General features: G+C 38.5%; 1 protein-coding gene across 2 annotated transcripts in view; it reads right to left on the reverse strand.

The window, feature by feature from the left end:
* Positions 1–12,770, reverse strand: part of BBOX1 (gamma-butyrobetaine hydroxylase 1) — a 67,683-nt gene that overhangs the window by 38,652 nt on the left and 16,261 nt on the right. The window lies entirely within an intron of this gene.

The following is a 12,770-nucleotide window of genomic DNA, read 5'->3' on the forward strand; positions in this document are numbered from 1 at the left end:
TCAGATGTTAACAATTGCATTCGGGAAAGACCGAACTCTAGCTAATCCATTTGATTTCTTCATTTTGGGGGGAAAACTTTGCTTTTAGAAGGCAAGCCTTCTTAACAAGGGACAGAATGAAATCTTATGATCACAAAGTCACCCTGTGCAATGCCTCCCTTTTCTAACTGGGGCATATATGTCATGCTACAGAAAACAACCTCAAAGGCCCCAGTTTAAGAAAAAGGAATGGCCAGTGTTCCCTTGCAGTAGCTGTGGATGGGAAATAATTTCCTCTTTGATGTCAACATGGCTGTTTCTGCAGAACCAGGGATTTCTTAGAAATCAGATAGTGGCTTTAGTAGTAGCGAAGATACTTGCAAGTGCAGGAAAACACTTCCTGATTTTTTTCCCCAGTGAATTGCACAAGGACATTTTCAGAGGGGTGTGTGTGTGTGTGTGTAGGGGGAAGAACTAATCAGATTAAAAATGCACATATTGCCAAAGTTTGCATAATAACACTTAATGCATAACAAGGAAGAATTTCCAGGGCCTAAGTTGCAAACTATAAAGGAGGCTGAATTCATTATTTTGAACTCTGTTAATAATTCTTTAGTATTGAACACCTTTCACAGGCCCAAGTGACTTACTCTATCTTCTCAGGAAATCAAGTTTATATTCACTCACAAATTCCTAGTTTTTCATTTGAGCTCTTCTCTCTGTGGGGCTAATCAGAACTGAAAGAACTATAGTTCCTTCCCCCCTCACCCCCAGTGCTGCTTATCAAGCACTTTTAAGTGCTTGCCCCATTTAAGAAAAGCTTACAATTTAATATTAACCAAATCAGCTTGGCAAAGAGAAACAGCTCAGCACATGGGCCATGCTGTTTATGCCAGAAGAAGCTGGCTAAAGCAATAACAATGAGGGATGAAGGATTTGGGATATAATCATAATTTGCAGTGTGTGTATAAAACACAGGTTCTTGGTTTTCCTTGATTCTGTTAGCTATTCAATAATTACTTGTTGGTTTATTTTTTCAATAAGCCTACTATTTTGCCATGCCGTAAGCCATAGACAGGCAGTAGGTTTTCAAGGGCTCATAATCTATGGGAGATTTGGATATGGAAGTTGACAATTAAAACACAATACGGTAGGAGTTCCTGTTGTGGCTCAGCAGGTTAAGAATCCAACTAGTATCTGTGAGGACGAGGTTTCGATCCCTGGGCTTGCTCAGTGGGTTAAGGATCCGGCGTTGCCGTGGCTGTGGTGTAGGTCGGCAGCTGCAGCTCTGATTTGACCCCTAGGCTGGGAACCTCCATATGCCACAAGTGCAGCCCTAAAAAGAAAAAACAAAAACAAAAAAACACAACATGGTAGATGCTCCAGGTGAAGTGCATTCAGGACACCATAGAGATATCAGATCTCCTGACCCCTTATCTAGTGCTCCTTCTCCCATGCCAGCTACTCTATTAAATGCATGCTGTTCTCCAGGTCTGTCCCTCAGGCCTCAACTATTTCTTCTACAATCCAACAGAATTGGTTTCATGGGCCCAGAACACTTCTGCTGCCCTCCTCTGCTCTCTAGTGAGTTGGTTTACATGGAAGACCTGCTTTCAAAGAGGCAATCTACATGTCTTTGTTTTAAACATTGGATTATAGGGTTGTTTACTTTGCCACTCCCATGTACCTTTTGTATTTATAGTCTCCAGATTGTAATATCTGATACCAATCAAAAGGGTCTGTAAAAAGAAGGTAATAAATGTCATAAATATTGCTTATTGGCTTCCTAGCTAGAAAAGTCATTTGGCTTTCAGTGGAGAGAAAAATTTCCTGGGCAAAATATCAGTGTGAAAGACATAAGTAATAAATCACTATCTTCTCTTTCCAAAGCTTACACCTAAGTAGACTACACCCAGAAACTTAAAAAATATTGAAACCCAAATAAAAGTTACCGGTCTGTAGAGTGGATGTGATATTGGAACTCATGTGTTATTTTCACATTGGCTTTAAGATTTCCCGTCATCATTCGGTCTTATTATTATATAAAAAGATCATGTAAACCATAGCTGAAGATCCTCCTAGTTCTCAGGCACTGTGATAATCTGGCCAAGGGCAAACTTTTCATTCCTGTATAGGCTGTTAGATAGATTGGCTATTGTCTACATGGCCACCTATAGCGATGTGTTATCTTTATTACAAAGGGTTATGTAATTTATTGATGAGCCTTTGCTATAAAATTTAAAAGAAAATCTTATATCCTATGTCTGAATATCCATGGCTTATTCTGCCCCTTACAAAGGAAATCTACTAGGTGAAAAAGAAAACAGCCTGGAACATTAGTGTGGTTTAGAAGTCAGTATTATCAAAGAGAACCTTCTGAGAAGATGGAAATATTCTGTATCTGCACCATCTAGTACCATAGTTACTAATGACATGTGGCTATCAATACTTGGCAGGTGGCTAGTGAACTGAGGAACTAAATTTTTTCTTCATTTAATTAAATTTAAATAGCCACATGTAACTAGTACTGTAGGAAACAGAACATGAATAAAGGACATAGAGGTAAAGAAGCTGTTGCCTTGCCTCTGACCAGCTTGTTTCCTTGTCTTTTCTCTGACCCATCATCTCTTAATTTGTAAAATAACCATATTTATATTTACTTGCAAGTCATATGTTGACCATGAAATGACCTTATGCAAGGAGCCTGTTAGTGCCTGGCACAGAGTAGACTAATAATAATAACAATAATGAGGATGATGATGATGATATAATAGCTAATAGTTGCTGAATACCTTCCAGGGGTCAGGCACAGTGCTAGGTGTTTTCTAGACTATTCTTTGAATATCCATAATAAATACACATGATAGATGCTTCAGTATTCCCATGTTACAGAGAAGGGAATATAGATCCAAGTCTTGTGCCTATTGATTTGCACAGTTAATGAGTCAAATCCAGGTGACTGATTTCAAAGTCTGCAATTTCAGCAACTCCATAGAAAATAAACATTGACTGCCTTGAAATGCTGTTGTCAGGTATATTTTTAGGCCATGCGTCTGAAAGTCCACAGCTTATTCTGTCCCTTACAAAGGAAATCTACTAGATGAGAAAGAAAGCTGAGCAAGTTACAATTAGGAACACTTTGTCTGGACTTGTTCAAGCATGAGTGTTTAAAGATAAACCTTGGCTCCTAGTCAGGATTTTAAATGCAGAAGAAACTTTATGACTAGTTTTCATTGCACAAGTCTACAACAACATTGCTATTCACCTTTTGTGAAATGAACCAAGGCTTAAAAACTAGCTAGTTTCTTTTAAAAAAAATTATAACAATATATTTCAGTGATCCCTGTCTATTTGGTTTAACTTAAGGCCATTATCACTTCCCAGAGAGTTTCAGTGACTGTGTAGCAGGGAAACGTAATAAATAGAGATGGAAAAAAAAAAAAAAAACACAACAAAACAAAAAAAAAACCACTTTCACAAGATGTAAATGTTTTAAAAACTTTGAGTTTATATTTTGACCACTTTGTAGACTCAACAAGGATCTGCTGAGGGCACATACTATATACATCTATGAATCAATCAATCTATCTATCTATCTATCTATGGCATATTTTAATGAATTTTTGTTTCTACATGAGTCATTTTCCCATTAAAGAATGACACACACACACACAAAAAATGCTCTCAAATACACGCACGATATCCTTTGTTTTAAAAATACAGAATGAGTCATATTCTTTCAATAAATATGTTACTCTTTACATGTGGAAAATTAACCATATTCACACAGTGACTCAATACAAAACCAGGCTGTCAATACCACAGATAGTCTGTGCTATGAATGATTTCAAATTCATGGGAGTTTTACTATCAGGGGTTGGTTGCAGTACCTTTTAAGTTCTACAAAGTTTACAGTTTTCCAATTGTAGCTATCATTTTGACATGCCTTGTGAGGAACTCTGAAAAAATCAGTGACCGAGAGCCACAGCCCATCACAGAATCTGTGTCTTAATATAAGCCACTCATATACTTATGCCAAGTGTGACTGTGACTAGCCAGTTTCCATAACTTCCTCAGTGTAAAATACTCTAACTTTACATTACTCGGAGAAATAAACTACATCTTAACAAATCCCACCAAATAAGGTTATTCTATGATATCTGCACAGAAACTTTGACATTGAAAAAGTAATTTAGAGGCATTTTCCTAGTCTCCCCCAGCCATAAAACATAACTACTGGAGACCAAAAGAAAACATGCTGGACTAGAGTAAATCATTTGTCAGGTGAATACGTTAAAAGCAAATTTAAATTTCACACTTGGGGCTGGATACATAAACAGTATGGAAAATGACGGAATATTTAAGGCATGAACCACCCTTTCTAATTTAACTTATGGCCTGACTAATAAATACTTCCTTGAACATGTGCTTCACACATCATAAAATTTATGAACAGGCTACATGCTGGCTTTCAAGAAACCATTTGTACAAGGCTTCTTTTTCAGGGTTAAGCCTCACATTCCTGGATCCCGAGTTGTATTTCAAAAAAGGGAAAGACACAAAGAAGCTCTTCAGTGGAAGATTCATGAATGCAGCATGCAGGAGTGCGATGTGTTATTTCAGGAGTTTTAAGACCTTCTGTCCACTGACATGGAGCTGTGCTGTTGACTCTGAAATCACTCATCGAATGTGCTAAGTATCAGTGGATCGAGTATTACATTTTCCTATAAATATCTGGCAGGGGCCCAGCCATCACCTAGATCTGACCCCCAGTGGAGGAAAGAGCTTCGCTTCTTTTCTCTGTGCTAAGGACATCCTGCCCTCTTTGGAAATTTTTTTTTACCTCTTTTCTAGTGAACTCAACATGCCTTTCGAGATTCTGGTCACTTGTGCTCTTTTTAAAAAATTTTAGTTCAAGTATAGTTGATTTATAATGTTGTACCAATTTCTGCTATACAGTATGGTGACCCACTCATATGTATATATACATTCTTTTTCTCATATTATCTTTCATCATGTTCTATCCCAAGAGATTAGATAGAGTTCCTTGTGCTGTACAGTAGGACTGAAAAATACGCTAAAGGAATCAACAGCAGATAATGGAGGCAGAAGAATGAAAAAGGAGGTGGAAATGACTACCACAGAGAAAAATAAGGAAAAAAAGAATGAAAAAGACTGAGACTCAGAGACCTCTGGGACAACATTAAAAGTACCAATATTCCCATCAGAGGTGTTCCAGAAAGAGGAAAGTAAAAGGCCCAAAGAAAATGCTTGCGCTATATTTTTGACTGAGATCTTCCAGAAGCTGATCCTGAGATGAGGCATAGAATGCAAGCAATTTACTAAGGAGGTCTCCCCTGGAAGCACTAACAAGAGGTGGGGAAGTAAGATGGGAAGCAGGCCTCTGGAAGGTGTTTTAATGAATCTAGTACTTTTGCAGCTGGGGCTCAGCATTGCTGGACCTCATGGCCAGAGTGTAGACTGTACTTCAGGTGCAGAGTTCTCCCACTCAGGGCAAGGAAGCTGAGATGCACAGGCCACCCATCCCTACCCCTTGTTGGTTGAGACCTGCTTCTGGTCTTTCGTTCCTGGGTCTTTCTAGCCTGCCCTGTGTGTTGCCAAGAATGCTCCCCCAGGCAGAGAGACAATCTTCCACCCCAACCAGGAGAGTGGCAGTCTTATGATTGTAAGCTGCTGGCATGCATGGGAAGAGGGCTGAGGGGCTTGGGTAGAGCAGCACCAGCCTCTGCAGGATCTGCAGGACTGGGTTAGGTGACTGTCTTCTATGGTCCCCCCAGTGCCAATACACACCTCAGTCATGGTGCTCAGCACATTATGCTGAAAGGATCTTTCACTTATTCCACAATTTGTTGAAAGCCTGGCTATATGAACGAGATCTCCTTAGTGAATAAAAATAGATGTGGTTGCTGCCCTGGTGGGGGACAAGGTAAATAAACCAGAAAGCCGAGAAATAAATACATAACAATAAACACTGTAACAAGAGCTATGAGTGTAATAAATGAGATATATTGACAATCATTGGGATTGGGATAGAGAACCTATTTAGACATGGTAGTTAAGAAAAGTCTAACTGAAAAGACTGAAAGGATCCTATTTCATCCACATCCCAAGAGGTGACAGAAGCCAGTCACGCAAAGGACAGGGAGAGTGTCCAAGAAGGAAAGGCAATAGGAAGGGAGTGATCTTGCAGCTTGTTGGAAGAACTCAAAGTCACTAAGGCTACAATCCATGAGACAGAGAGGTGGGTGTCACAGATGAGTGGAAAATTAAGCAAGTGACTCAGATGGGCTTCATCTGGCTCTTCCACTAGATGATAAGCTCTTTTCAAGCTCCTGTCATTTATCTTTATTTTCTCACCACTGTTGCCCCTTATTCTTCCTCCCCCTGGTATATAGCCCAGGGCTGGCACCCAGGGGATCTTTAGAAAACTACTATGTTCTGTATCCTAAACAAAATATTTGCTTATTTCCAAATGAAGACTGGAAGCAACCCCTGGAAAAGGAGCCAATGTCTGAGCAAACTTGAGTATTTTAAAAGATGAAGAAAGCCATCAAATCTTTCCTCTGGGTGATAATCCCACCAAACTTGAAAACTCTCCCTGAGAATGTACAAAAGATGCTTCAAGTTTAAGTTGCTTGAAAGAAGAGAAACACATTTTCATTTTGAATTATTAGGTACTCAATACAGGTTTGACAAGAGTTACCATCTAGTTGGAAAAAAGAAGACCACATGAAATAATAAAGCAGCACGAAAGGGCAGCGTGTGATAAACACTTGAAAAAAGAGCTAACACTTACCGAGCACTTATAATTCCAGGTGCTCTTCTAAGCACTTTACATGGAATGATTCATGTACTCCTCAAAGTAACCACATAATAAGGTCCTATTATTGTTCCGGTTTTATAGGTGAGGAAACAGGATCTTAGGCAAGTTATACAAATGGCACAGTTAGAGTATGTCAGAGCTGGGACACCCACATGAAGAACTAAACTCCAGATAATCAGGAAAAAAGTTTTGCTGAAGGATAACAAGCACTAAAGGATGTCAAGAAGGAAGATTATTATCTCAGATTTCCTCAGAGAAAGGGCAAAGAGAAAATTCAGTTTTGCCCTCTGTCTGTGTTATGACTATCTCCTCTGACGTCCATGAAAACATTATACATACCCTCTTGATGGCTTTTAACTACCCAGCACATATCTCCCCACAGAGTCGCCCATATTGGTTCCAGACAGCTCGATTTGACACAGTCTTCTTCCTCATTCAGAGGCACATTGCCCTCTGTCACCTTTTTTTCAGGCACTAATTCTGGCTCAAGAATCACACAGAACATGACAATCTTGCAGATGTGTATAAAGACAGCCACTGTGCTAAGTTTTTCTTTCCAAGGCTAACTAACCTCTTTCTCACCCATACTTTTCATGTTTTATGGGCTCCTAAGCCCTGTCCTCCCCTCTGGACTCTCCCCTGGAAGATGCTTTCAAGTTTGCTAATGGTCATAACAGCATGGGTATCTGGAACCAGACATGATACTATAGGTGTGGTCTGGCCATGCCTGCATGGTGGGCTTGCTACTATATTTTTATTCATGTAGCCTAAATCTAATTAATCTTTTTTTGGCAGTCTCAACTCTGTTGACTCATATTAATTTTTAAGTCAACCAAAAAGTGTAAGAATTGTCCGTCAGCCAAGTCTTCATTTCTGAAGCAACAGGACATTCACTGAGAATGTACCAAGCACACACAGAGATGAGGATGCATGTCCAGTTAGATAGGGACTCTGTGTAAAAGTTCATAGCTCAAGATTTGAAAGTGGCAGATCTGGATTCAAATATGAATTCTGTTACTTTCTGTCTGCATCAGCTTCAGAAAGTGACATAAATCTCATTTCAGTTTCTTCATCTGGAAAATATAGGATGGAAATAACCTATAGGGCTCTTGGGATTTTTTTTCTTCTTTTTATGGCCACACCTGCAGCATATGTAAATTCTCAGGCTAGGGGTGGAATTGGAGCCCTATCTGAGACTTATGCTGCAGCTTGTGGCAATGCTGGATCCTTAACCCACTAAGTGAAGCCAGGGATCAAAACCACATCCTCACAGAGAAAATGTTGGGCCCTTAACCCACTGAGCCACAATGGGAACACCTTGTTGGGAAATATAAATGAGATGATATCTAGAAAAAGCTTGACATAGTGTATCTGATTAAATCTGCCCTTCAACCAGAGCAGCTGAATGTGGCTGGAGAAAAACATACTGCAATGACTGATTTTATTGCCTGCCCATTAATCTCTAGTTAACGCTATCTTATACTCCCCTAGCTGACTGTTTCTCACATTCTCCATCCTAAAATTTCCCACACCTCCTCCTACGCATGCTCAGCCAATAGCTTTGCTTTCTATTTCAGTGAAAAATTGGAAGGACTCCTCTTGGGGGTCCTTCCATATACCCCAATACCACATTGACCAGCTTGCCTCCATCCCTGACCTTATCACCATTTGATGTATTATAGATACATTCGTAAATTGAGTGATCTCTTTCTCTACCAAAATGTAAACTCTTTGGGATAGTCTTTCTCTGTTTTGTTGGTCACTGCATCACCAGCACCTAGAACAGCACCTGGTACATAGCTGACACTCATTAAGTATTTGCTGAATAAATTCTATTAGTGCATGGTAAATGTTTGATAAATGTTATCTGTTACTAATATTAGTTATTTACCTAGATTCCAATTGTATGGTGGGGAAGACAGTCAATACACAAACATTGACCCTTCAGTGCAATAATTACAGTGACACACAATGAGAAGCTGGCAAAAATTTCTTCGAGCATATGGAAGAGGGCGAGTATGAGAAAGGCCTTTAATAGAGCAGATACTCTTGTTAAATCTTGGCTCTGTTACTTCTTTGTCTCTTTGATTTTATGCTAGTTAATTTCTCTCAGCCTCATTTTCCTCATGTGTAAATGGTTATGGTAATGCTGGCTTTGTAAAGTTGTTGCTAGGATTAAATAGAGCAAAAATATCAAGCATTGAGCTCAGTGCCTGGCATATAACAATGCTTGAAAATTGTGAAGAAAGAAGATTGGTAAAGGAGTAGGGAGAGGAAAAGAGGGTGTATGATGTTGGTAGTTCACACAGAGGGTTGGAGGAGGTGGGGAGTGGTGAGATGTGAATGGATTCTGGATTATTTTGGTAATAGGGCTGGTAGATTTTTCTGGGCACGTTTATGGGCACATCGTACTCTAAGAGATAATGAGGAGTCTCGGATGGTCCTGTTGCCTGAGAAAAGGACCATGTAAGACCATCTGCTCCCATCAGAGACCATCTTTCCTCTAGTTTTCTATGATAAAAGTAAATCACTTTACAAATCTCCTTTTTGATTGTCCATCATACATTATGCTTGGTCAATTTATTTTGGGCTAGAAACTTCCATTCTGCCCCATTGAAGTTAGAGCTTAGAGACTCTGCTTTCTCCTTGGATGAGCGCATTGTTGTCTTTAGATAACTTCCCTCTATTTTGTTTATTGATAGAGTTTGTTTTTTATATGGTCATGAGCCTGGAATTTTTTTCATCCAAGGATCTAGGTTTGTATACAAAATATATCTGCTGGGTGCTGGTATTTTCACCTGTAGTGATCCTGAATCTATCACTAGTGTGTAACCACTAGTAGATAACACACCATTCTACATCAGCATCAGCCAATTTTTACAGCCCTGGTTGGAATTTGGGTCATATGTTGGCCGGTTTTTTCACTGCCTTTTTTAGTTTTTTTTTTTGAAAGGAAACTATCTGTCTTGTAGGTAAAATTTTGGCCCAGACTTCAAACCAATGTCTGAATGACTAAAATCCTTTTCATAGCAAGAATTCTCCTGAGTCACTCTCATGTGTTTAATCAGGATTGTAACATGATTATTCTTCATGTAATGGGAACTCAAGTATGAGATGTGATCATGCCACAGTTTCTCTCTCCTTTTGTCTTTACCCACAAGCTCTTTACTCTGCCTCTGCTGTATTCATGATTCTCTAGAGGAGGGAAAGTACCTAACAGGGTCTGAGCACACACAGGGTACCAGGCACTGAGTTCAAGCACAGTATTTACATTTTTCCATTTATTCTTTGCATTCTGAGGCTGAGAGGCATTGCCTCCTTTACATATGGAAAAAGTGAGAGTCAGATCATTTATGACACCAAGTCAAGGTCAGATTTGCACAGCAGAGAGCCAAAGCACCTCTGCTGACCCTGAAACCATTCTCTTTGCATAACACTGTGTTGTTTCACAGGAGAATGTATTCTTGGCACACTACACACTTTCACTTCCTCTTCTAGAAAAATTCAAACAAAAATCTCTGAGAAAAATGTATACTCTTCCACTGTGATACTACAGCCTTACATTTTAGTGATACTAGTGAAATCATGTCCATTTCCTGGGCACTTTCTTTCTGGTCTGTATTTTAGTTTGATTTAGGGATAAATACAAATATAGGGTGGAATTTTTGGTTAATGGACTTCACTGGGATGTGAGCTGGACCTTGCAGGATGAAGAGGTGAATTTTGGACAAACAGAAAGAATAGAATAAGGGATCTGGGAAACAAGAAGAGTTTGGTCCAAAGTAAGAATCCACATGCTTGAGGAGAGGGCTTTAGACGGTGGGATGATTAGAAACTTCCAGGGAAGACTTTGGACTTTACTGTGCCGCAGAGAAACACCAGAACTGGGGAAGAGAGATGATGGCCAGCAACGGGAAGATTACCTGCAGAGTTGTGCAAGCTGGGAGTATACAGAAAGGCTGTGTTATTTCACTGTTCAAGAGGATCAAGAAGCCTTTCAAGGCTCTTCTCTGTAGTTATTTACAACTGCTTTTAAAGGAACCTTGAGAAGATGAAGTGAATTGATAGGCAAAGTGCAGCATTGTGTAGGTACCATCTTTATCATGCAGATAAAGATTTGAGGGCATAGAAAGTTTAAGTGAATTGCTCAAGATCACAGACCAGGCAACAACTAGCATCAACAGCACTTTTAATTTCAGTGCTATGCTGCCCTTTTTATTAAGAGCAAAGTTACAGATTGAGAAAAATATAGAATTTTGAGAAGAATACAGTTAAGAGAATTCATCAAATGGAGTAGAGATTAAAAATAACTATATCTGATCACTTATGATCGAGCATGATGGAGGAAAATGTGAGAAAAAGAATGTATATATGTATGTGTGACTGGGTCACCTTGCTGTACAGTAGAAAATTGACAGAACACTGTAAACCAACCATAATGGAAAAAATAAAAATCATTTAAAAATTACTTCTCTAATTTGCTTAGCTAGAAGTTAGGCAAATCCACAGATTGGGTAAACAGATCGGGCAACATCAAGATTCTTTTATATTCAATTTTTTTCCCTACAGGAATAGAAAAACTAAAAAAGGAATTAAAAATTATTATTATTTTTTTATGGGGACATTTGAAAGTTTGGGACGGGAATCTTAACGAAGAAATTTAAGTATGATAATGATATCTACTACCCCAAAACTATAGTTGTTCTGCCATTTGAAAGAACAAAGTAGAACCAGAAGTGTGAAGTAATAGTTTTTTAATCAGTTATTATTATTATTATTAGGTTGGTGAGTCTCCTAATATGTAGGCACTAGCAAAAGTGGCAAGCTAAATTTACAATTTATGTGTAGGTTTGTTAAAAATGAAGCTAACATATAAAGCAATCCAAATTTGCTTCTTGAAACTGCCACACTTTGGAATTTTCTAACTTTATAAACTTTAACTTTGCAGTCCAGTTGCCAATGTTATAAAACTTATTCCTGAGCTGCAAGCAAAAGTAAGACTTCTTTGTGAGAAATGAAAGTTTTTCTCTCATTTTAGTCTGTTTGAAAAAAATGGAAATAAAGGAAATAAATTTAGTTAACTTTAGAAAATTATTTTCCAAAAATTAAATAATTTAGCATATTTTCCTTAATTTTTGATGTGGTAGGCACACTGAAAAAATATGAAAAGGGATAGACTGTAGTATTTTTTTTCCTTAAAATAGACTTGCTTTAAGTTCGCAAAAACATCCTCAAACTTTTTCAAGGCTTTTAAAGATATCAGCATTTTAAAGACACTAGCTTTTCAAAGTCCTGTTTTGCACTAACATTGGCTGATGCTATTGATCCTTTGTTTTATGAAATTGTTAAGTAATAAAAGGTGATTTAAAAAAGAATTTTTTTACCTAAAAGATTTAAAAAGTAATAGACATAGGAAGCACATGGTCCTTTTTTTCAGTATTTCTGTAATGGATACCCAGTTGTAAGACTTATCTTCAAGGATTTATCTGAGTATGTGAAGTGGTTGCTCAACAGAAGTATGGATGGAGATAAGAAAAGGCAAAAGAAAGAAGATCTGACCTACAGTTAACACGTGGAACCCAAACTAGGCAGCTGGAAATAACTCCAGATTTGGGGCATCTGTTGAGTACACAGCACCGCAGGGTACTTCTCAGGTTGTGAATTTCCCATTGTGGACTCACTGATAGGACAAGAGTGACCCCAGCCCATGAAGGGATGTTAGACCCTTTAGATATTATGCCCACATCTACCAAGTACAAGGCAAAAATTGAGTGGGAGAGCAAATGATGTGTAATTCAGAAAAGAACAGAGCACTTTGGAAGACATCACTATGGCACAGAGAAAAAGTGAAGTAAATTTTTTGAAAAAAAAAAAAAAAAGAAAGAATTTTAATTAAGTCTTTCTTGAGAAGGGGATTAATTTGGGTCCGTGACGTGGTGGCTTCATT

This window comes from Sus scrofa, chromosome 2, assembly GCF_054392235.1.
Source record: "Sus scrofa isolate SSC_HxYL_T2T_F1_AM1 chromosome 2, Sscrofa_HxYL_maternal_Yorkshire_Landrace_v2.0, whole genome shotgun sequence".
In the NCBI taxonomy this organism is placed as follows: domain Eukaryota; kingdom Metazoa; phylum Chordata; class Mammalia; order Artiodactyla; family Suidae; genus Sus; species Sus scrofa.